The sequence below is a fragment of the Capra hircus genome, chromosome 3 (assembly GCF_001704415.2).
Source record: "Capra hircus breed San Clemente chromosome 3, ASM170441v1, whole genome shotgun sequence".
Lineage (NCBI taxonomy): Eukaryota > Metazoa > Chordata > Mammalia > Artiodactyla > Bovidae > Capra > Capra hircus.
The window spans coordinates 89,176,221-89,196,778 of NC_030810.1; the positions used below are offsets into that span (position 1 = coordinate 89,176,221).

General features: G+C 49.7%; 1 protein-coding gene and 1 non-coding gene across 4 annotated transcripts in view; one reads left to right on the forward strand and one right to left on the reverse strand.

Moving 5' to 3' along the window:
• KCND3 (potassium voltage-gated channel subfamily D member 3) overlaps nucleotides 1–20,558 on the reverse strand; it is a 225,290-nt gene that overhangs the window by 108,049 nt on the left and 96,683 nt on the right. The gene's annotated exons all lie outside the window — the stretch shown is intronic.
• Nucleotides 4,566–4,637, forward strand: TRNAC-GCA. The gene has a single exon. It is a non-coding gene; the product is annotated as a tRNA-Cys (tRNA).

Here is a 20,558-nt window from a genome sequence, read left to right on the forward strand (position 1 = left end):
ATGGCTCCATGCCTACATGGACTGACTGGGATCCTATCTCAGAGCTCCGTCATTCAATCATTCACTCATTCATTCAAATGCATTTAGAAAAGAACCTTCTATGTGCCAGGCAGTGTGCTCACCTGCCAAGTTGTCTTTGTTTAGAGTATCACTGATGTCTGGTGGAGTTGGGAAGAGGTTGCCCTAAGTCTCCATTTTGCCTGCATCAAACTAGTGTCCCCAACACTTTAGCTCTTATGTACACACACTGGAGAAGTCAGAGCTCTGTGCACTTCAGTGCACACAGTGGAGAAGTCGGGGTGGAACCTGGGGATAGGGAACCAGGGAGAAGATGCTTTGAGTCGCCCGTAACGAGGAAATATATCATGCACTTCTGACATGATCATAATCAGTGAGGAAGGCCCAGGAAGACTATGTAGGACTTCAGGGCTGGAAGCGGCATGGAGGGAGTAGGAGATCATGAGCAAGACACAGATACTGCTCATCTTGTGTTTTAGACATCCACAACCACTCTTGAATTAGCCACACCAGGAGAGAGACCTGATAATGGAGGATCTTGTGGATGGTCCCCAAACTCACTCAACCCAGGGCTGTTGACCCTCAGCCTCATGACATGCAGTGGGGCAGTGGGAAAGAGTTATGGACTTTTTTCTTAGAGTAAGTTCATTCCCCCAGGGCACACGTTTGTGCAGGGAGCCAGCCTAGAACTTGAAATTTGCTGTAGATATTCCACTAGGAGAAAATTGATTTTCCAAATCTCAGGAAGCAAAAGGAGACTGGTGTATATTAATGATAAGTAACATGTACTGGGGCCCTACCAAGAAGTTTTTCTTTCTTTTATTGAAGTATAGTTGATTGACTGTTGTGTTTCTGGTGAACAGCAAAGTGATTCAGTTATATTTAGATGCATATATGTGTACACATGGGGCTTCCCAGGGGTGCTAGTGGTAAAGTGGAGAAGAACCTGCCGGCCAACGCAGGAGACATGGTCAGGGGATCCCCTGGAGGAGGGCTTGGCAACCCACTCCAGTATTCTTGGCTGGAGAATCCCATGGACAGAGGAGCCTGGAGGGCTACGGTCCACGGGGTCACAAAGAGCCGGACATGACTGAGCACACACAGTACATTACATACGTACATAGATTCTTTTTTCCATTATTGTTTATTATAAGATATTGATATACTTTCCTATGCTATACAGTAGGACCTTGTTGTTTATTTTATGTACATAGCTTACATCTCGGAGAAGGCAAAGGCAATCCACTCCAGTACTCTTGCCTGGAAAATCCCATGGACGGAGGAACCTGGTAGGCTGCAGTCCATGGGGTCGCTGAGGGTTGGACACGACTGAGTGACTTCACTTTCACTTTTCACTTTCATGCATTGCAGAAGGAAATGGCAACCCACTGCAGTGTTCTTGCCTGGAGAATCCCAGGGACAGGGGAGCCTGGTGGGCTGCCGTCTCTGGGGTCGCACAGAGTCGGACATGACTGAAGCGACTTAGCAGCAGTAGCAGCAGCAGCTTACATCTGCTAATCCCTTATCCCTCATACCCTTTTCCCCTCTGTTAACATTTGGTAAGTTTGTTTACTATGTCTGTGAGTCTGTTGTTCATTTATATAATTTTTTAGATTCCACATATAAGTGATATCATATGGTATTTGTCTTTCTCTGTCTGACTTCACTTGGTAGGATCATCTCTAGGTCCATCCATGTGGCTACCGAAAGAGCCAGACATTTTTTAACCCATATGTATATTCATCTATAAATAGAAGAATTCATCTAATTCTCACAAGAACAGTCTTATGGAGTGGGTGTTATTATTCTCTCTCTCTCTCTCTTTTTTTTCAAATAAGTAAGCTGTCCCAAGGAAAGGCTAAGTGACTTGCCCAAGGTCACACAGCCGGTAGATGGAAGACAAGGTGTTCCTGGGACAAAAGGCCCCATATGAACCTCAGTGCTCTATCGCCTCTGGTTACTGGAAAGGGAAGTTTGTACTCATGTCCTCTGGCTGGTCGCCACTGCCAACTTTCAGACGAGCAGGCAGAGAAGCACGGACGTGAACCTCTTCCTGCCTCTTTGTCGAATTCCATTTCCCAGAGTGTGAAATGAGCTTCCCTCCTGCCAGCCACAATATGGCCTTATTTTGCCTAATAAGATACAAGGTTTGCTAGTCAGCATGAGCTCAGATGCTGAGCAAAGGGGAGAGACAGGGACACCGCTTCCACTCCACCACCTGCCCATTCAGTGTGCCCAGGACTGAGGCCCGAGGTCACAGACAAGACAGGACTTATGGGTGGGCCCTTCTCCCATCCCTGGCTTCTCTGGTTTTATGGGGTCCTGGGAGGAAAAGAAGAAGCTAAGGGATGAAGAGAGGCACTCCCACTGTCATATACTGGTGCTTGGACCTGCACAGCTGGCTGCTGAGGGCGACAGATGTAGGAGACCAGCAGAAAGGGCAGCCTCATTAGTGGAGTTAACAGGATGCTCTAGGCACTCTCCCCACATCCCTGCAGCCTAGAATAACAGTTGGAGGGCAAGGGGTGGAGAAGGCAGGCGTGCCCCAGTGGTTAATTTTATGTGTCTATTTGACTGGGCCACAGGGTGCCCAGATATTTGGTCAAACATTATTCTGGGTAAGTCTGTGGGGATGTTCTTGGATGAGATTAATATGTGGTTGGCAGAATGAGTAGAGCAGATTGGCCTCCCTAGTGTGGGTAGGCCTGATCCAATCAGCGGAATACCTGAATAGGTACACAAAGGTTGACCTTTCCACAAAGTATGGGAAAACTCCTGCCTGATGGCTTGAACTGGGACGTGGGTCTTCTGTTTTAGCCTTTGGACTCCAACTGAAGCATCAGTTCTACTACTTGAGCTTGTACCTTTGGCTGTCCTGGCCCTTGAGCCTTCAGACTCAGACTGACACTACACATCGACACTCCTGGGTCTCCAGCTCGCCAGTTGCAGATCTCAGCCTCTAGAATCATGTGCATGTGTGCAAAGTCACTTTAATAATCGTGTGCATGTGTGCAAAGTCACTCTAGTCATGTCTGATTCTGTGACCCCATAGACTGTAGCCCGCCAGGCTCCTCTGTCCATGGGATTCTCCAGGCAAGAACACTGGGGTGGGATGCCATGCCTTTCTCCAGGGGATCTTCCTGACCAGGGATTGAACCCATGTCTCTTATGTCTCCTGCATTGGCAGGCAGGTTCTTTACCACTAGTGAAACCTGCTGCTGCTGCTGCTGCTGCTAAGTCGCTTCAGTCGTGTCTGACTCTGTGCAACCCCATAGGCGGCAGCCCAACAGGCTCCCCCGTCCCTGGGATTCCCCAGGCAAGAACACTGGAGTGGGTTGCCATTTCCTTCTCCAATGCATGCAAGTGAAAAGTGAAAGTGAAATCACTCAGTTGTGTCTGACTCTTAGCGACCCCATGGACTGCAGCCTAACAGGCTCCTCTGTCCATGACATTTTCCAGGCAAGAGTATTGGAGTGGACCTGGGAAACCCATAACTGTGTGAGCCAATTTCTTATATGAAACATGTATCTCCTATTGGTTCTGTTTCTCCGGAGAGCTCTGACTAATACAGGCACCATAAATATTCATTGATGGGGACCTGGCTTGTGGGTTGGGTTTCTGCCTGTGAGGGAAGGTTCTGGGTCAATGTATTTGTTTGCTGGCCTCTCAGCTTCTAGGAGTTACTCTTAATGACCAATCTTAGATGCTGCCTTGAGCAGGAAACTCAGCATGAAGGCACTTCTCTGGCCAAATATTCCTAGATATGGCCTGTTTTTCAAAAATTGAAATGAAAGTCCATGAGCAGAGCTTTTCATTCTTCCCCAGCTCTATGTGTTATAGGGCTGAGAAGAACCATATGGTGTGAAAGTTTGAACATGATTTATCTCAGCCTTGCAAAGAGAAGCTTGCTTGGGTGTCCAGATGCAAGTACAGTGTTGGGAAGACAATGGTTGGGTTCAAGGGGGCTGTCCTTATTGGTTTCCTGCCTCCAAGAGGAAGGGCTCTCATCTGGGTGTGTGGTCTCTGCAGTGCTTCAAGGCCTCTGAGGAAAGTACCTCTAAAGTTTCACCACTCATTTATTCCACTGTTGGCTCCTCCAGAAGATTCCAAATACTTTAATTCTAAGGGAGGCCAATGTTTCTGCAATGCAGACTTGAGGAGGGGAATCTGGGGGCAAGCTGGTGAGGTAGGGTGGCAGTGAAGGGTCAGCATTTACACTAGAGCTAAGCTGTCTGGGTCAGTCCCAGCTCTGACATTACTGCTTGTGAGATCTTGGGCAAGTTACTTAAGCTCCTTGTACCTCAGCTGGCTTCCCTGGTGGCTCAGAGGTAAAGAATCTGCCTACAGTGTGGGAGACCAGGGTTCGATCCCTGGGTTAGGAAGATTCCCCTGGAGAAGGGAATGGTACCTCAGTTTCCTGACCTGAAACCTGAGATGATGATAGTGGAGACCATGCTTACAGTTGCTGTGAGGATTAAATGATTAAATGTACATGTATGTGTATGTGTGTGTGTGTGTGTGTGTATATACATATATATACATGAGCTTCCCTGGTGGCTCAGACGGTAAAGCGTCTGCCTGCAATGCAGGAGACCCAGGTTCGATTCCTGGGTTGGGAAGATCCCCTGGAGAAGGAAACGGCAATCCACTCCAGCACTCTTGCCTGGAAAATCCCATGGACGGAGGAGCCTGATAGGCTACAGTCCATGGGGTTGCAAAGAGTCGGACACGACTGAGCGACTTCACTTTCATCTCACTTTCACTTTCATATGTATATAATATATCTCTTAATAAATTAGCTACCTGTAATAGCACTATTATTAGATGCTTATGGTGGCGGTGGTAATTTAGTACCTAAGTTGTGTCCAGCACTTGCAACCCCATGGAGCTCACCAGGCTCCTCTGTCCATGGAATTCTCCAGGCGAGAATACTGGAGTGGGTAAAGATTTCCTTCTCCAGGAGATCTTCCCAACCCAAGGATTGAACCCAGGTCTCCTGCATTTCAGGTGGACTCTTCACTGACAGAGCCACCAGGGGAGTGTTAGACATTTATAGGTTGATAGAATAAAATATTTACCCTTCTTTGTATCCCCCTCTAAGACCAGAACTTGCCTGGTATTCAAAGAATTATCTGTGTGACAGCAACACGGGGAGATGTTAACCATTCTGCTTTCAGATATTAGCTACTGCCAGGACCCCAGCCCAATCTGGACTCAGTGGAGGGACACTTGAGACATGGTCTTGATCAAGCTTATCTACTTTCACCAGGTTAAAAGTTGGCAACCACTACTGTCAGAGGGGCAACTGAGGATGTGGGGACTGAGGAGCATTTGCCAGCCTGAGTGCAGTCTACACAGGGCACCTGTGGGATCTGAGGTGAGAACTCAGTGGTCCTAGGCTTACCCAGCTAAGGTCTCGGGTAGATGGAGGGCACCTAACTCCTCTGGGAAATGGACTGAGTGAGAGGTGCTCAGAATGGTAACAAAGTTTTGAAGTTTCCTGCTAGGACTTCTTTGCTAGTGCCATAGAAATGCAGTGTAGGAGCATAATGTCTTAAATAATAAAGGAGGAGGAGAAAAAATAATCCGGAGAGAAATCAGCTTGCGGTTCATTTAAACCTTATTGAAATTTCTACTGTGGAAACATTTAAATATCATAGTTACTGCCGTGTGTCTTCGCTCCTGCTATTCCCGGGTGGATGTTTCGTTGCACATTTGGTTGGTGAGCAGAACAATAAAGCTGCTTGGAAATTGCTTTCCCACTGCTAGGTAATTACAACAGGTTTTTATTCCAAATGTAAAGAATGAACTGTTATTTTTTTTAATAAAGGGAGTGCTCGGTTGGTCCCGGCCCCCTCCGCCCTCCTGCCTCCAGCTGTACCGGCCCTTTGCTCCCACATCCTCCACTGCATCCTTCTCTCTCTCCCCACCTCGCCCCTAAGAGGCAGCTGGAACCAGCTCCCCAGCTGCTGGCTCCTCTGTCTCCCCGCCCAGGAGCCTTGCGTGTCACTGTTTAGAGAAAGAAACGGCCCCCTCCAGGTCTCTGTCAAGAACATTAAATATTTAGCCTGACTCCATCCAGACCAGCAAACATACTCCCATCTCCCTTTCCTACCCGACGTGACACACCTCCCCACCTCCATCCCATCTCTCTCTTTTTAATCCCAAGCAAGTGATCCGGGATTAACTCGGCATTTGTCAGTTCTGTCTGAGCACAGGCGTGAGCTCATCGACTCTCCCACCAGACCGAGCAGAAAAAGTGTCTTTTTTGCTCTCAGAGGCACCGTGTGGCCTGGCAGCCAAGTGTGCACCCGGCCAAGGCTGCGGCGTCTCCAGTTCCTACCACCTGCCCACACATAGCTTCTCTCCTTCGCTCTCTCTAGCACACTGCGGGTCGGCCTCCCCCGTCACCTGACACGTTTCTTCTTTCCTAACCCCCTCTGACTCTGGCTATTTGTCCTGGGAAAACAAATTCTCTTTGTGCTGTCACCTCTGATGTCACCAGGAGGGAGGAACCATGGGGGCAGCCTCTATACCTCACGCGACACAGTGGCGGTCCAGGGTGGCCTGCGCAGCTGGCAGCGGAGGTCAGCCTGCTACTCTGCAGCTTTGTGGCTCCAAGCGCCCTTTGCCCTTTCTGGGCCTCAGTTACCCTCTCTGGAAGATGAGAGACATGGAGGAGATATCTTTGCATCCCTCTGAACTATGATACCCCAGGACTTAACACTTTGATCATACGCATTTCGATCCACTGTCTGCTGTTTTGCCTTATCCATGCCCACGTGTCCTCCCCTGAGCCTGAACCTCTTTGGCTGGAACCAGACAGAAGCCCTGCACTAGCCCCAGGCTGCCTGGCTCCGAGGGGCAAATGTCTGTTAGACGCAGGTTCATTCTAGGCTGTCACGGGTGCCCTGGTGGACTGACAGGCTAGGACTGGAGACTCAGTAGCTTCAGAGGGAGGCAGGCTGGTGGGTGGGTGCATCAGGATGGACAAGGTACTGCGTTGGAGCTGACTCTGACCCTTGGGGAAGCCACTTAATCTCCAAGCTTTGGTTTCTACATCGTTTTAAAGGGATGACATAATCCATACCCTCAGTTTAGGAGCATCAGCGTTTTGTTGTTTTTCAGTCACTCAGTCGTGTCTGACTGTTTGTGACCCCATGGCCTGCAGCACGCCAGGCTTCCCTGTCCTTCACCATCTCCCAGAGTTCGCTCAAACTCATATGCATTGACTTGGTACCTCTGCCACCCCCTTCTCCTCCTGCCTTCAATCTTTCCCAGCATCAGGGTCTTCTCCAGTGACTTGGCTCTTCGCAATCAGGTGGCCAAAGTATCAGAGTTTCAATAAGGAAATGGAAACAAAAGCTCTTTGGAAAGGAAAAGAAGCCAGATGACCAACGGGGAAATTGAGAAATGGGGAGCTCCACATATGTCTTAGAAGTGACCAGCTCTCCACACTGGAGGGAGGCAGGGCCTCCAGAATTCAGTTCACAGTCCATCAGGCCAGATCCCTTCACTGCTGGAGGTCAGGGTGAGTGAGGAGGGAGACGTCTCCTGCCAGCCTCCCTCTGCCCCTGCCCAGAACTGTGGGGAAGAAAGCACTGCTGGGTCCAGGGCCAAGGAGGAGCCTGGGAGGAAAGGTGTGTTGTCTCTCTGAGTCTGGAGTGTACATAGTGTGACAGTGCCAGAAGGAGCCAGGCAGGGCCCCCAGTGCCCCCCCAGCTGCCCGGAGGCTGGTTTCTGAGGTGTGGCCAGGGAAGGGGTGGGGGGATGGGAGGAGAGCAGCGGCTGTGCTGGGGGCGGACAAAGGGAGAAGACAAAGATTATTTTAAACCTGTATTAATCACTGCTCCAAACAGGGACTGGGGGTGGGAGCGCAGCTGTCACAGGGAGGCTGGTGAGGGTGGTGGAAGAGAGTCCGGCGGGGAGGGGCCAGAAATCCCCACTCTCCCCAGGACCTCAGCCCAGCCCAGCTGTGAGCCTGGGGCCTTGCTGGGTCTCTGGGACTTGCTCAGAGTCCAGAGTGAAAACATGGCAAAAACTAAACTACACCCCAGCTTTCTGGGCCAACTGGTCTCGCTGCCTCTAGCCACCCTCCTCACCAGCCTACCCTCCACATTGTAGCTCAGGGTTAACCTAAAACTCTGTCCTGTCACTCTCGAAAGCTGGAAATGGTTTCCTCTTGCCCCCAAAACTGGCTTCTTCTTTGACCTGGCATGCAAGGCCCTTGGGGACTGGCCCACGTGGACCTCCCAGCCCCAGGACCAAGCTCTGAGCCACAGGTCCAACACTGATGGTCCATTAAGCACTTACTATGTGCCTGGCACTGAGCTAAGTGCTTCCACATGTTACTCACTAAAGATTCACATCCACCTTGCAGGTAGCTTCTTACAGATGAAGAATCTGAGGCTTAGGGAGCTTAGATGACTTGGTCAAGGTCTGTCTGCTACCCCAAGTTTACGTTCTTAACTTCCTGGAGAGTTCCACAAATATTCATGATTCCTGTCTTAGCTCAGCTCTTATCTCACCCTTGGAGGTCTCACTCAAGAGAAGTCTTGATCCTTTTGCCCTAGTGAATGGCCTCCTCATTTCTCAGGGCTCGACTCAAATGCTGCCTATTTTAAGTAGTCTCCCTGGTTAAAACTCAAGCATGGATTCAGCAAGCATCTGAACAGTTTAGGTAGGCCCTATTTTCTCTAAATACAGAAGCTTAGAGAAAGGAAGCGAAGCATCCATGTTTGCGGAGCTACTGAGTGACAGAGGAGGGATTCAAAATCAGGTCTTCCACTGGCCCCAAGTTCAGTGTTCTTTACAATAGTTTCAATGACTTCAGGGGCTCCTCTTTATGCGTCCACAGTCCTTTGTGCTTTTAGTGCTTATCAGATTCTACATGCCACATATCTGTACTAGGATATTAGTGTATTCAATAATAACTACAATATTGGCTTCTTCTTATGTGCACGAGGCATTTCAGATGCTTATTCTCATTTTGTTTTCATGACCACAAGAAAGCTACTGCTGCCCCATTCTTCTAGAGGGGACACAGACACTTCAAGGCATTAAGAATTAGGTCTAATTAACACACTCTCACCATCTCCGTGGGGGTCACATGCAGATCTGTTCCACCTTCATGCTTTTGCACTACACAGGCAGCTTCTTGTCAGTTCCCCAGGAGCTGAGTTCACGCTTTCTTGATCCCTGAATGAATAGTGCCCTAACAGCATTTTGGTTATAGCAGGAGCTCAGTGAATATGTAGATTGGGCACTGCTGACTGACAGCTCTGCCGGACACCGACAACTCCTTTAATACCTTAGCTCAATCCTCTTTAGACTTGGTCTTCTAAAGAGGTATGAGAAATGTTTTATTTATTTTTCCATTTGTCAAGGTTTTTGATATTCATCTGGGGACATGTTACCTCCCTAAGTGGGAAATGGGCACCTTTAAAGAGAGAAAGACATTTCCATATGACTTCCTAACTTGCCACAGATTCCGTGTCATTTCAGGCTGGGACGGGAGGCATGGGAGGGACAGAAGGCAGAAGTCATCACCAGGAACATGAGCAGTCCTGGGAAACTGGACAGAAATCACTGGAGAGGAAACTCCTACACAGACATACCTCCATGGAGCAGGGCATCCCAGGAGGAACTTGCTCCCTAAGAGAGAAGCAGCTCCTCAAATCTGGGGACTCTTAATGTGAGACTGGAGAGTCTAGATGAGTTTTCATTCAACCAGGGAATTCTGTCTTGCCAAAAATAAATTTATGTTAATATAACTTTTAGAAAGTGGTGATCATGAAGAATCAGCAAGAATTTGTCAAAACCAGAAGGAGTCAAATCAATCTTTAGAAAAAAAATTTTTTTTTAAATTTTGATAAAGATTTAGATTTGATTCATTAGAAAAGAACTTGATGCTGGGAAAGATTGAAGGTTACAAGAGAAGGGGGTAGCAGAGGATGAGATGGTTAGATAGCATCATTGACTCAACAGACATGATTTTGAGCAAACTCTGGGAGACAGTGGAGGACAGAGGAGCCTGGCGTGCTACAGTCCATGGGGTCACAAAGAGTCAGATACAACTTAGTGATTGAACAATAACAACGAAAGGATATAAGTGTGCATCTAGTATTGAAGAAGCAGGATGCTGCTTTAAAACTTGACCACAGAGAGGAATAATTTTGAAGTAGCATCGGTTACAAGGTTCTAGATCAAGATTTCTCAACGTTGGCACTGTTGACATTTAGAGCTGCTAATTCATTACTGTGTGTGTGTGAGTGGGGGAAAAAGGGGCTACTCTGCGCACTGCTGGAGGTTCAGCTTCACCCTGGCCGCCACCCACTGGATGCCAGTAGAAGGCCCATCTCCCCCAGTTCATACACTCAGTTGCGACAACCAAGAATATCTCCAGACATTGCTAAGTGTTTCCTAGGGAAAAACCTTTCCTAGTGAAGGACCACTGTTCTAGACTGATAAATCAGGAAGCTTCTATATGCCCAGTTCTTTAGTGAGGCATTCAATATATTTGTGCATTATCCTTGAGAAGAAGAATGAGAAATAGGCTGAGGATCCATCTAATTAGCTGTACCACTAGAAGACTGCATGGCAGGGTTGATTTATGGATGGGCATCAACTTGGTACAGACTTCCAGGTTCCACACATTTCTGTCAACAACTTGGATGAAGACATTGATGACGTGCTTACTTTATATACACATATCACAAGTCTGGTAGATGTGAAACTATGTCAGATAAGGGACTGAAACTATGTCAGATAAGGGACTGAAGATTCAAAAGGATCCCAGACATTGTTAGGTGAAAAAAGCAAGCTTCAGAGCAGAGTGTTCCATATGCTACTGTTTGTGCAAAAAGCGGGTGAAATACAAGAGCCAGTATTGGTACTGGCTCGTAACTGCATAAGGAAACGCTGGAAGGGTACATAAGAAACTAACAACGTGCTCACTCTCTATGTAGGGAGAGAGAAGGTTGGACAGATGGGATGGCCTAGGAACTTTTCAGTTTACCCTGTTATATTTTTTGATTTCTAAATACAGAAGTGTACTATCTATTCAAACAGCGATATTAAAAATAGATCTTCAACATAAGGTAGGGGTCAAATAAATACAGTGCAAATGAATAGACACGACATCCACCCTGCATTAGTTCAAAAATTAATTTGGCAAGTATGACGAGGGTGGGCTTAAGAAGTTCATGTGAAAATCAGGAGCTTTTTGTTGGTCACAGGTTGCCAAGTCAATCAATCAACAAAGAGACACTAATGAAACTTTGACTGTTTATGACATCCAGGTCAAGGGCATTATAGTCCCATTTGCCACCTGGGCAGGTCAGGGCAAATTTGTAGTCGCACCTTCACTTCATATGGTGTATTTTGGGGAAAGCATTGATGAGTGTGTACAAAGGACAGTGGCCTAGATGGCAAGGGGCCTGGAAAGCATGAAAAGTATGAGGACTAGGTGATGAAACTAGGGATGTTTAAATTGGAGAAAAGATTTAGAAGGTACATGAAAGCTGTCCTCAAACACGGAAAGGGTTATCCCATGCAAGAGGGATTAAGAGTCTTTTGTGTAGCTCTAGACTGCACAACCAGGCCCTCTTCAATTTGCTGGGAGGCCAATTTCAGTTCAGAACTGTGCAAAGGACGCCCTGTGAGTTAATAATTAAACAGCTAACACTTACTGAGCATGCACAAAGCATCAGGCCCTGTGATAAGCACTTTCCTTGTGTTACCTCCCTGACTTTTCACAACATTCTGACAAAGGTGTTTGTTTTTTTTTTTTTGTCATCCTTTCAATGAAGAGGGAAATGGAGACTCAGAGAAGTTAAGTAAGTGTGCCTGATGTGACTCAACCAGCAGATGGTGTCACTGTGTGGCCCCCAACACACACACCCTTGACCACTAAGCCTACTGCCTAAAGGCAGTGAGCTGTCTACCACAACCAGCATTCAACAGAGATGTGAACACTACCTCGGCATGGTGTGGTGGAGAATGCCTGCAGCATTTAGCAGAGGCCTGTTCCCTGCCTAACACACTGTAGTCCTTGAAGGAAGTTCTGTGCATGTGAGAATGCCAGGGATGGGGGCGGGGTGGGGGGGTGGGCATGTGGAAAGAGAGACCAGCAGGCTCCTGGGGGCAAAACTGAGGTTTCGGGCTGGGGTGGTGTCAGTTAGAAGTCAGGGGTAAGAGCCAAGGAGAAACTGTGTGTGTCTGTGCGTGTGAGCCCAGTCATGTTCGAGCCTTTGTAACCCCACGATTGTGGCCCGCGAGGCTCCTCTCTGTTCATGGGATTCTCCAGGCAAGAACACTGGAGTGGGTTACCATTTCCTACTCCAGAGGATCTTCCTGACCCAGGTCTCGAACCTGCATCTACTGCATTGGCAGAAGGATTCTTTACCAATGGCACCACCTGGGAAGCACAAGGAGAAACACTGCCCAGGCAATAAAGAGTTGGTTCTTCTGTCCAAGGAGCCTGAGAAGCACTTATAAACCGTGAGCTTATGCTTTCTATTATGCTTTCCATTTTACAAAGCCCCCTCATGGACATGAGGTCATCTGAATGTTCAATGACCTTCTAACCTTCTACTAAAATACCCTTCTAGCAGGTGGGGGTGAGGAGAGATGGGAAGGCTGTCTGCAGAGACAGAAGGAGAGAATGATAAACATAGAGAACAATATAATGGTGGTCATGCTAGAGAAAGAGTTAGAGAGAAAGGGGAGAGAGGAGCGGAAATGCACATCTTCCCAAGATCATTTGGATCCAGTCAGACCTGCTTGCTGCCTTCAAGTACCTGATATTTCCAACTGAAACAAAACCCCCTAAGATAAAGGACTGCTCATGTGTTCCATCATCTCTCTACCTTAGAGTAGCAGGAGTGAACACTCACTGGTTGGGAAAAGGAAGAGCCAGCAAGGAAGCCAGATTTAAAACTGGCCAAATCGAAGCAAATAAACCAGAGGCTGGCCCTAAGTTTTATAAAGTTATCTGATGTGCTGGCTGTAAAAGAGAGAGATGGGCAGGACTTAAATCTGACAAGGAATTGCTTTGGAGTGCCCTGGGAAGGAAAATTCATGGTCAGTGGGGAGGAGCTGAAGAGAAGGGTTTGTAATTTGGAGGGAGCTCTCCCAGGGAACCAACCTCATACTTTAGACTGAATGGCAGGGACAGCTCTGGTGAAAGGGGGAAAATCCCAGATACTGGCAAAGGCCATGGGCCACCAGACAAGTCTGCCCCAGGCAGGTGGACCAGAGCTTTGGCAAAGAGGGCAAGGAGCTAGGAGGGCGGGGACTGACAGTAGGCTCTGTTCAGGCTACATACCAAGCTCAGGACAGAAATCCTATCTGTGGGGTGAGAGGGAAGATATGCAGGAATTCTCAGTGGACCTGATGAGGGGAGGCAGAGAACTGCCCCCCACCCCCACAAAAGGCCAGAGACCAAGAGAAGAAGCCAGAATAGCAGGAGGGTGGTGATGACAGGAGAGGAAGGGGAGGATTCAGAGGGAGAATAAAACAGAAAGAGAGGCTGTGAAGAAGAGCTGGGATGGCAATGAAATGGAATGTGTGTGCCCGATCACGACCAACTCTTTGCAACCCCATGGACTGTAGCCCACCAGGCTCCTCTGTCCATGGGATTCTCCAGGCAAGAGTACTGGAGTGGGGTGCCATTTCCTTCTCCAGGGGATCTTTCTGACCCAGGGATTGAACCCGCATTTCCTGCATTGGTAGATGGATTCTTTACCACTGCGTCACCTGGGAAAACCATGAGGTGGCATGAGGTGAGATGCAGGAGGAGGGCAAAGATTAGAGAGAGAGACAGAGGCAAGAGACACACAGAGAGAAAAACGCGGAAAATGAGGCAGATAGACAGAAACTCAGTGACACAGAAAACTGTGCAGAGGGCTGGAGAGAGAAGGGGCAAGGGAGAAGCAGAATGGAGAGAGGCAAACACACATAGAGAAAGAAGTGAAGAAACCAGCAGAGAGGCTGAGGAACCCGGGGGGCTGGAGGCTGGAGGACGGAAGGCCATCCGCTGACTCGCATCCCCTGGAAACCCAGTTCCTATCACTGGTGGGCAGCAAGCTTGCTGGCACAGGTCTTGTCTCTGGTTATGGCTCTCAGGGAAGTGGGAGGCATACAGAGGTGAGCCCTTCAGACCCGGGCTGTGTGCTTATCTTCATGTAACGGGTCTGTCTGGGTAAATGGTGACGTGGCTGCTGGACGGGTTTGCTGGGCTCTGAGTCCTGCTGTGCCACCTGGGCCAGGGCACAGGTGTCACCCCCCCCATAGGAATGGGGGTCTTCTAGGAGAAGGCAATGGCACCCCACTCTAGTACTCTTGCCTGGAAAATCCCATGGGTGGAGGAGCCTGGTAGGCTGCAGTCCATGGGGTCGCTAAGAGTCGGACACGATTGAGCAACTTCACTTTCACTTTTCACTTTCATGCATTGGAGAAGGAAATGGCAACCCACTCCAGTGTTCTTGCCTGGAGAATCCCAGGGATGGGGGAGCCTGGCGGTCCTGCCGTCCATGGGGTCGCACAGAGTCGGACACGACTGAAGCGACTTAGCAGCAGCAGCAGCAGGAGATGTGGGGCAGACAGCACGGCCTTGCCAGTGGGCCTGCCCTGTGGACAGACTGCTGGCCCTTGACCCTGCTCTACGAGCAAAGGAGGACCCGACGCGACCCTGGTAACCATCTGTCCCCGGCCTGGAAGCCTTCGCCCAGACAATCACCGAATAGGGGTCCACAGAGTGTGGTTCTGGCAAGTTCTGACCTAATTGCTCAGAATATCCCTGAACAAGACAAAGATTCCCATTCCCGTGAAGCTCACCTTCCAATGAGGGTCGGTTTACCTCAATAAGTAAAGTTTGCCATATGTTACAAGGTGAAAAGTGCTATGAGGAAAAACAGCAGAGAAAGAGGAAGTGGGAAGCCTGGGCAGGTGACTCTGAGGGAGTAGGTTGTGAGGGCAGCTGGGAGAGTAAGCCTTTCAGCCGTGGAAACATCCAAGGGCAAAGTCCTAAGGTGGGAGTGTTCCTGAGGAGCTGAGGGACAGGAAAAGCATGATAGGCAGGAAGAGTCCCAGAAGAGGAGCTGTATGAACTCTGAGAGGTGACAGGGGAAGGTCTTGGAGAACACCATAAAAGCTTTGCCTCTAGATGAAATGGGGAGCCCTCAGAAGATTGTGAGAGGAGGAAAACATGCTCTGACTTAAGTCTTAAAAGGGTGGCATTGGCCACTGTGATAAGAGTAGATAAGAGGTCAGGGGTACAAGTGGGGGATCAGCTAGGAGGATCCATATAATTCATGGAGGAGGGTGGCATGTATTAGCATGGCAGGAGGGGAGATGGAGAGAAGAGGTCAGGTCCTGTGTGGGCTCTGAAGGAAGACGAGTCAGCAAGATTTCTTGACAGATGGAAAGTGGGGTGTGAGACAAACAGAACAGTCAAAGAAGACGCTAAGGCTCTTGGCTTGAGCACCTGCAAGGATGGAGCTCTCTGTCAATAAAGATACATGGGTGAAGCAGGTATAGGGAGGGAGGGGGCAGGTAATCAGTTCAGCTGGACAGGTTGAATTTGAGGCATCTTTTATATACCCATGTGGAGATGTGAAGAACCCAGATGGATAAATAAGCCTGGAGTTAGAGAAAAGGGCTGCACAGGAATTACAAACATAGGAGTCTGAGCATGTACAGCATTTAAAGCCAGGAGAGTAGATGAGATGATCAGGGAGTGAGTGTAGATGGAGAAAAGGATTAAAGACCCAGCCGTGGCTCTCCCACATGCACAGGTTAGAGAGAAGAGAAGCAGGTAAAGGAGACTGGAGGGAGTGAAACCGAGGTGAGAGAACCAGGCTAGTGTGCTGTCCAGGAAGCCTGGAGAAGAAAGCATGGCAAGGAGCAGAGTGATCCACTGTGCTAAATGCTGCTGTCTCATAACATCAGGGAAGATGAAGGGTGAGAAATGACCATGGGATCTAGCAATGTGGAGGCCATAGGTGACTGGACAGGAAGAGTTTCAGGACAGTGGGGCTTGAGAAGTCCTGAGTGAGGTCGTTTTCAAGGGACGTGACCAGAGGGCATGGAGCAGAGTGATTAAGAGCACATATCTGGGCCCCAGGCCACCAGGGTTGAGTCCCAGCTCTACCTCTTTCTGGCTGTGTGACGTTAGGCACATTATTTAACCTCTCTTTGTTTCCATCTCCCAGGCTGAGGCCACCTACCTCAGAGGGCTAATAGGAGGATTAAATCAGTTAGTATTAGTAAGGTACCAGGCACAAGGGCAGCACAATAAATGTTTATCAAGTTAAAAAGAAAAGAAGAAAGAGAATGGGAGGAGATGAATCAGAACATTCCTTCAGGGACTTTTGCTGAAAAGAGAAGCAAAGAAATGGAGAGGGTTTGTTAGCAGGGAGGTGGGGGGGAAAGGAAGGTATTTTAAGAAGGAAGAAATAACAGGATGTCTGAATACCGATGAGAATGGTCCATTAGAGAGGAGCATTCAGTGATTCAGAAGAAAGGGGGAGACTTGCTGGAGGAATGTTCTGCAGAAGGGATGGGACTGAGCTTCAAATGCATGAGCTCCACACAGCGCCCTCATCTCCCTCAAGGCATCCCCACCAACACCTCCTTGGGGAACCATTCCTGACACTCCTGCTCACATCGCACGCATCCCCGACACTCCCGGCCCCTTCCTCTGCTTTGCTGTCCCCCACGGCACTGTCACCATCGAACTCATTACTTCAGTTACTTCTCCTGTTTTACCTGTCCGTCAGCTAGTGTGTAAACTCCCTGAATGCAGGCAGTCTTTTCTGTCTTATTGACAATTATATCTCCAGAGTCTAGAACAGGGCCTGATGCAGAGTGAGCACTCCATAAATATTTACCGAAGGAACGGATGATGTACTTTGGGAGCTCTTTGCCCATCAGGAAAGAATACAAACCCCTTCTTCATTTGTGCATTGCTCCAACCTGTGAGCCTACCATCTAAAGTGTGAGTCTCAGGACTTCGGGCAGGTGGTTTGCCTTTGGCTGAAAGGCCATGGTGCCTATAGGAACACTGGACACACAGAAAGAGCTCAGGAGTCATCACAAAAGAACCCCCAAGGGCCTTCCACAGGCTGGGTGTGGTTCTGGGCACTCGGGAGGCAGCTGTGAGCAGGATAGACCAGGCCCCGCTTCCTGGAACTTCCATTGTATTTGGGGAGATTATACAATAAATAAATAAACAAGCGCATAAGTAGAAGATAATAGAGTATCACAAAGAGAATGACAGTGGGTAGGTGGGCAGGGGCTCCTCTACACCATCATCAGGGAAAGTGTCTCTGACGTTTAAGCCAAGACTGAATGATAATTATCTACTGAATCAACTACTGAAGAAAAGCAGAACAGGCAGGAAGACCTCTTGAAAACCACATTTTAGGGAAGTATGGATTTGAACCAGGGAGTCCACAGGCTGAGAGAATGTGGCAAAGTATTCTCTAAAATCAAAGAGGACTTCCTGGAGGAGGTGAGTTTTTCTCAGGACTTAGTGTGAATGGTGATTCTTAAATTTATAAACATGATTAGACAGGTTGACTTGTAGCTTAAATGATGATGGAAAAGGCGGGCTCTGTGTCAACGAATGCTTGTTGAGTAGCCACTCTGGGCCAAGCTGGATGAAGACAGGAAGATGGCTAAAGAAGACAATCCCAGCCTTCTGAAGCTACAATCCTACACAGAGACAGACAGGCAAACAAATAAATACAGCGCTGTGATGAGGGCTGTGGCAGACCTGCAAGCATAGGGAGGGTCTGGACACCCGAGGCTGGAGGAGCCTGGGACTCGGCAAGGGGGCAGGGCACACAAACGGAGTCTAAGCGCCCCCACTGGCCTCTGCCAGCAGCCTTCTCGTTTGGCACCTCGCCCCTCTCACTCCCCATAACCCAGCCTTCACATGCCCCTCAGAGTTAACTTTTAAAGCATAGACCAGATCACTTAGCCCTCTGCTTAGAACCCTGCAGAGGCTTTCCGTAGCCCTTCCCTTGGCCTTCTGGTGAGTGAGGGCCCTGTGGTCTGTGGCTGGCTTCCTCCTCAAGTCAGGGCTCGCTCACTGCTCCCCACACCCCTCTGCTCCACAATGCGCCTGTGTCCTGCCTTTCAGACATGCCAAGACCATTCCCAATTTTGGCCTTTGCTGGGCTGTGTGTTGTTCTCTTTCTGCCTGGAAGGTTCTTCCCTGGATCTTTGCCGAGTGGAGTTCTTTGCCTCAGGACCCCACCCCTCGGCTACTAGGGGTGGCACCTGGATACTAAAGCTGTCTCTCCCCACCTTCTTCACAGCACTCTGTTTGAGGTTATCTTAGTCATTTGTGCTTATCTGTTTACATATTTGTGCGTCCCCCTCCACCCATCACCAGGACTCGGGGCAGGAAATGGGCCTTATTTATGGTTCTGCTCCCAGATCCCCACACAGAGCCCGGCACGTAGTAAACACACGGATGGACTCCCTCCTCAGGAGCTAAGGATGGCAGGAATCGGCATGTCACCAGACTGGGCTGCACGGCGGCAAGATGGGAAGCTCCTGGCTGGGGTTCGTGGAGGCTGCCCAGGCAAAGGGCTGGCCAGGGGGTCGCCAGGCCAGGAGCCACCTGGGTGCTGAGTGAGCGGGGAGGGACGTGCCCTCTGGCTGAGGCTGGGCGCTCATGGCATGGCCTGGACTAGCCCGACCTTTCTGAGGATTTCTTTCTCCTAAACAATTTCCAGAAACTCCTCCTCCACAGCACAACAGAGCAGCCGGGCCTGATAGGCCATGGTGAGGGCGGGGGTGGGGGCCTCGGAGACCAGCTCAGGATGTGTTCCTTGACTAAGAGACACAGTAGCCGTGTGGTGTGGTGGGGGGTGGGGGGGAGAGGAAGCTGGAGCCGGGAGGGGAAGAGGGGAATGAGGAGGAAGAGGAAGAAAGGGGCAGAGAAGAGGAGGGCAGACAAGGAGGGGAAGGGGAGGACGGGCATTCTAGCTCAGCTGTAGACCAGGCCTGGGGGCTTCACCTCCACAGCCGGGAGGACACACCCCTGACCTTCCCTTGGCCTCACAGAGCAAAGGGCACACCTACTGGGGAGGTGGAGGAAGGGGTAATCAAAATTAAATTAAAAAAAATTTTTTTTAAGTTGTTAGAACAAATTATTTGGAGATGAAGCAAAAAATATCTGTGACACACCGAGCACTGTTTTAATGACAGCCCGTGTAGGAGGACAGTTTAGTCATATTTTTTCATTTTCTCTTCCCCGGGGAGCCGCGTTCCAGTGATCAAGTCCTGATATCAAACTGGCATGCTCCCTGAATCAGCCGCCTTCCCTCTCGCGCTATTCAGCGGCTCCGCGAGTCAGGGGGCTGCCGAGTAACCCCTTCCCCAGATGTTCAGGACGTGCTAGTGCCCTCCTTGCTTGGGGGAGGGGAGAGGCTGAATGGGGAGCAGGCCGCCTGGCGGGTGGGCAGGAAGCTGGGGGTTCGGGCGGAGAAACTCCAGAGAACTCCTGGGGTGAGGATGAGCCGGGTCCCCCACCTGGGGTCACAGCCAGGGTGGAAAAGGGTTTCTTCGAAGACAGCTTGGTGAGACGCCAGGAGGGAGTTCAGGAAGCAGGGCTGCCAGCCCCTCAAACACGAGCACTTCCAGGACGAAAGATAAAAATAAGAAGGATAATTTTAAGGGACTGCCACGGGGATGCGAGTGCTGACGGCGGGCAACACGCCTCCCGCCACGCCATTCGTCTTCCTCACGACAGCCCTGGAGGCAGGCGCTTCCACCCCCGGGACTCTGGGCGAGACAGGAGCTGGAGGGACTCCTCCAAGCGTATAGCTGCTCTGGGTCAGGGCCGAACTGGAACCCAGGTCAGCGGGATGCCAGAGCCCAGCCACTTTCCTGCACAGTGAGGTGGTCAAGCCCTTGGTCCTCTGTGTGGGGTGTGGGGAAAAATCCAAGACAGGGACTCTGGGAGGGGACCTATTCATGGTGCTTTACCCAGAAGATTTCCACTCTCTTTAGCTACTGGTGGCTCAGACAGTAAAGAATCCGCCTGCAATGTGGGAACCTGGGTTCGATCCCTGGGTTAGGAAGATCCCCTGCAGGAGGGCATGGCAACCCACTCCAGTATTCTTGCCTGGAGAATCCCCGTGAACAGAGGAGCCTGGCGGGCTAAGTCCATAGGGTCGCAAAGAGTTGGATATGACTGAGCAACTAAGCACACACATGAAGGTATGTTCACAGCATTGATCCTTCTTCGGTATTTGCCCTCCAACTCAGGGAGACTTTATTAAGTCCTTGCCAGCATCTGGTACTTGCGGGCTTTCTTTGTTTTTTTTTTTTTTTTTTTTCCTGTGTTTTTTTTTTTTTTTCTTTTCTCTCGCATGGCATGTGGGATCTTAGTCCCTGGTAGGGTGCCTGGACCTCAGTCCCAAATGTCCTGTTAGACTTTGCCCTGGTTTTGCGACTTCCTCCCCTGTAGCGGTGGGAGTCCCTGGTGCTGCACGTGGGGTAGTCGGCACTCAGGCCTCATC